Source organism: Neofelis nebulosa, chromosome 5 (genome assembly GCF_028018385.1).
Source record: "Neofelis nebulosa isolate mNeoNeb1 chromosome 5, mNeoNeb1.pri, whole genome shotgun sequence".
In the NCBI taxonomy this organism is placed as follows: Eukaryota; Metazoa; Chordata; class Mammalia; order Carnivora; family Felidae; genus Neofelis; species Neofelis nebulosa.
In genome coordinates, this window is record NC_080786.1 from 149836454 (window position 1) to 149841451 (window position 4998).

A 4998-nucleotide genomic window follows, 5' to 3' on the forward strand; every position below is an offset into this window, starting at 1 on the left:
GTCAGCTCCTGCAGGGTCTGCCTCAGTCCCAGAACACTTGGTCTCCAACCTCCTGAAGTTCATTATTTGACCAAGGCCAAAGATAGATAAAGACCCGGCCCCAGGTCTCACCCTTCCTAGGGTAGCTCGCATCTGGGGGGGCGTGAAGGGCCAGCTATTTCACCTGATACTGGCAACCCTGAAGGGCAATTTCCACTCGAGAGGGAATTCCACTGGGCTGCCTAAGGCTTCGCCCTGCCTGCAACATATCTCAGCTTCTCTCTCTGCCCAATTCTGCATCCTCCCCACTCCTGTCTCAGGTGTTGAGCCCTAATAAACATCTTAACCAAGCTCTGTCTTGAAGGTCTGTTCCTACAGAGCCCAGCCTGCAATAGCACCCCTCAACTTTCTAATTTGGCAACTCTACTACATGGGAAACAGTATCTTATTGCTTTTTTGACTTTCATTCTCTGTTTCCTAGTGAGTTGGAACATTTATTAATATACTTGGTAGTTACTCAGATATCGCCTCCTCTGAATTATGAAATCCACTTTTCTCTGACTTTCTCATGCTAATATGTAGGAATTCCTTAAGCCTTTCAATTTTAGAGTCATAAATATCTTCTCCTAGCCTGCCTTCTACCCAGTAACTATGCCTATAGGAGATTCTACAATGAACTGGATTCTCAAGTTTGATGTCATAAAATCTACCAAGTTTTTACTTTCAGTTGTGATATTGAGGTTTGGTGTAAGAAGGCTTCTCCTTCGTCCAAGGCATAAAGATATTTTTCTTTTATTTTTATAGTGCTACCTCTTATGTTTGCTCTCTTTTATTACTTTCGATATTGTGTAATTGCTTTTCCAGTGAAGCTTTTAAAAAGTCCAAATTGTTATGAATCCTTTGCAAGCAGACCCTGATCTCTTCACCCAGAGACCCACCCCAGCTCTCCACCCCAGTCCACATCAATTCCATTACATGCCTGCATCTTAGAATGAGTTCTCAGAGGTGAACGTCCCATGAGGATGGGATGGCCATGGACAGGAACAGAGGGCTGATTGTCCTGGTGGTGAAGGAAAAGAAATGGACATACTGTGGAGTAGAGGGGGCTCCAGGGTCTTAGAGATGCAGGTTTGTGGAGGGGCTGAGTCCTTGTCATTTCCCCAGGACACACGTGCTCTTCCTGAATAGAGAAAGGCATATCCTTAAGTTATTCCACAGCAACTTATCTGTGTGTGAATATGATACTCTTTCTCCCAAAAAAAGAATTTTGAAAATAGCCCTTCATACTGTCTCACAAGTCCAAATTACTTACAGCCTCCATATACGTTTACACGGGTACTTTATTAAAACACCCTGGAAATGCCCTAACGTGCATATGATCGTTCAGTTGTATTTATATAAGAGGAATTATGGTGCTTCTAGAAGAGCACTGGATGGAGAGTCAAGAGAACTGAAAACTGGCCACTAGCTACATGACCTCCCACCTCTATGAGCCTCAATTTCCTCTTACGAGGTGGTTTCTAACACCCCTTTGCATTTAACTGCCTGTGATTCAAATATACGATTATATTCCTAGAGAATTACATAGTACCAAACTACCTCAAAAACATTTGGAACCCAGCAAGTGAATTTCACTGAAATATACTATTATGCGAAAATGTTTATGTGTGAATTCTGATTGTTCTTTTAAAATATGTCCTTTAAATACTATCAATTGGTAAACAGCTGAAGTGGTTTTAAAATCTAATAAGTGCACATTATGACCTAACAAGGCTCCTGTATGTTCTACTCAGAACAGATGAATCCTTCAATTTTTTAATGGTTTTTAGACATTTATAATATTGCTAGTTCATGAGAGTGATGATTACAGTACCTTATGATGGCTCCAAGGTTTGTTATCAGCCCAAATACAAGCTAAAGGTGGGAGCATGTCTGCAGGCTAACCTTCCCTCTTGTGTGCACAGAGAACTGCATCAGGTCTATACAAGAAATCATGATCATTTCTTACATCGCAAGTCAGGTACAGCCTCCCTCGGGCTTTCTAATCATTAGTCAGACCCATCTGCAAAAATCCCCACTCATGACTAAACTTTCCATCTCTGGCTGAGGAAAGTCAGGAGAGCCAGTCTTTTCTTTTTCTAACACTACAGTTTGTAGACAAGATGGATATGGCTTTTTCCACCCCACAAGGCTCCCAGTTGTGGATGTGGTCAGTGTCCCAGGGTATATTGAACAAATGATTGGCCATTCCTATGTACCCATGTATTATTTCTTTTCTACAAAAGAAAAGAAAAATATTATAACAGTGACCATATAATTGTATAATACTGGCCATATCTAATTAAACCAACTATTAGTTGTTGGGTACTTAGGTCATTCCAGCTTTTCATTACCACGAACAACTCAAGAAGGATAGAGCCAAAAGCCCAACTCAAACATAGCCGCAAGGAAAGTTCTTGGAATGGAAAGGGATGAGCATATTATTGCCATCGGCATGTGTAACAAAATTTAGTTCTATAACCAGAATGAAGAAATTGGAGAAACACATACTGGGCTGCCACTCTGGCCTGCCCTGGAACAGCACTCTAAATGGCATGGATCACCTACAGCCTGTAGATCCGATGGCCTCTTCTCAGTGTGGTCCTGTCCATCCCTGAGCACTGACTGATGTAAAACACAACCTCCTTCCTGCAACTGCATCCTACTCTGGCTTTGGGGAGCGCACTTTCTGACCACTCTTTCCTCTACTCATAACCAAACGCTGCTGTTCACCAAGGGGCTTTCACTGGCCTTTTCTTCGTGGCTTTTCCAGAGAAAGTTCATCTTCCACAGGACTAACCATCCCCCAGGTCATGGTGATTCTCACAGAACTCTTTCCAGAATTCTAACACAAAATTTTCAGTTGCCAATTGCACACTGTCCATCTTGCATTCTAACAACTTAAATACATCCTTTCCCCACTGATTCCACCAAAAAAAAAAAAAAATCTGATCCTTTTCTGAGTTCTCTCAATTGATATCACAATAATATATCCATTCTTTTGGGTTTGGAATCTCAGAACCACTTCAACTTTCCTATATTCCTATATCTTCTATGTCAACAGCTCCTGTCAATTCTAGGGCCTAAAAAGGGTCATATTTGATTATTGAGGTTGAATTAACCAGGGTTAAGGCTGAGCAGTAGGCTGGGACCCGTTTACCTCTCCAACCCTCCTTGTTGGCCAACTGCCATGCTGGGAGGAAAGAACGCAAAGTGCAGAAGAGCAGCCTTTGATGTCAGCAGGGAAGAAAGACCAGAACTCTATCTGGCCTTCCTGTCTCACCCCCCTGCCTCCACCCCATATGGCATTCACTCCAAGGCTTGCCGGGCCATGAAGTGTGGACACTCAGCATCCATCAGCTGACTTGTAGTCATGTTCCAGCTGTCTTCCATGTGTTAGCCATACTCTTCCCACCCCTAGAAAATCAAAGGTTGACAGTTTTCATTTAATTGTAATTAGGAACTAATATCTTCTTCACTACCAGTCTTTCCAAGTTAATGGAATATAGACTGTAATTCTAGAATCATTCTCCTCCTTTATCACTCACTATAGCCTTCATTCAAATCTTCAGCATCTCGCCTCTATATTAATGTACAAGAAGCCTCCTGGTCTTCCTTGCTTGGAGTCTCTCCAATCCAATTCATCCCCCACCGTGAATCCTTCTAACATACACCCTGATCATATTGTTCCTCTATTGAAAGCTTCAGTGGTCAACTACAAACATTCCTTAGATACCACTTATAATGCTAATATTCCTGCTACAGCAAGTTCTCACTTATTCATAATCCATTTAGAGTAATAAAAAAAACTGGCAATAACATAAGTATCCAACAAATAAACGTTAAAGACATTCTAGTATATCCAAGATATGGAATATATATCAAAAGCAATCCTTTCAAAGAATGAGACGGTGGCATACAAAGATATCCACCATATGTGTGAATTAATTTTATGATCTACAAGCAAAAACAAAACAAAAAATTGAAGAGGAACACAGACCAGTTAACCTATAGCTGCCACTAAAAAGAAATATTAGGGGATAAAGTGAGCTTTTATTCTTATTTTATTAATTTATAAGCTCCCATGTTATTTAAATGTGTTACAGCACCAGATGTTATTTGTAAATACCTAAAGCCAATATAGGGTTTATAAATGCACTTGTTATCTGAGGGTTTCATGTAGAAATTGTTCCTATAGTATTCTAATTTGGGGTACATTAACATATGTATATGTATAAACCTAAAATTCAACAATGTAATGTACTCACTAGACTGTGTTCTCATTAAAGGCAGAGTCTGATCTAATTCATCTTTGTTATTTTCCCAGAATGCTTTGCATAATGCCTGGCCTGTATTAGGAGGATGGAGATAGATAGATAGATAGATAGATAGATAGATAGATAGATAGATAGATATAGATAGATAGATAGATATTAGGATATATATACATATATATACACACGGAGGATATATGGAGGATGGATATATATATATATAGAGAGAGAGAGAGAGAGCGCTACCAATTCTCTATTAATGGAACATATTGGAACGTAGACTGTGGAATCAATCTTCTAAAGCTCAATATAGGCCATACATATCTCTGGTTTTGCATATTTTTATATGCAAATATATATCCCCTGTCCCCCTCTGAAGGGGAGAATGACTGCATTTTGTTATTTCACTGACAAACCTGTCTTGCTCACCACGGTGAGAACTCCAAATGACCATGTGCTCCAAAAAGGACAAGAACCATTCAGTAGAGAATGGATCATTGGGTTTGCACCAATTACCACAGGCTGCCATTAACTGGCTCACGTGTGTCTGGACCATTTGGGGGATCAAGCATATGAACAGGAATCCCCTTTCTGTGCAACTTACAATGGGGAACTCTAGCCCATCCTGAGCTAGAGACCCTCAGAATCTTCAGGAAGAAACAAATCCCAGACCCAACCAACCTGGCTGGGAAGGGAGTGCTCACTC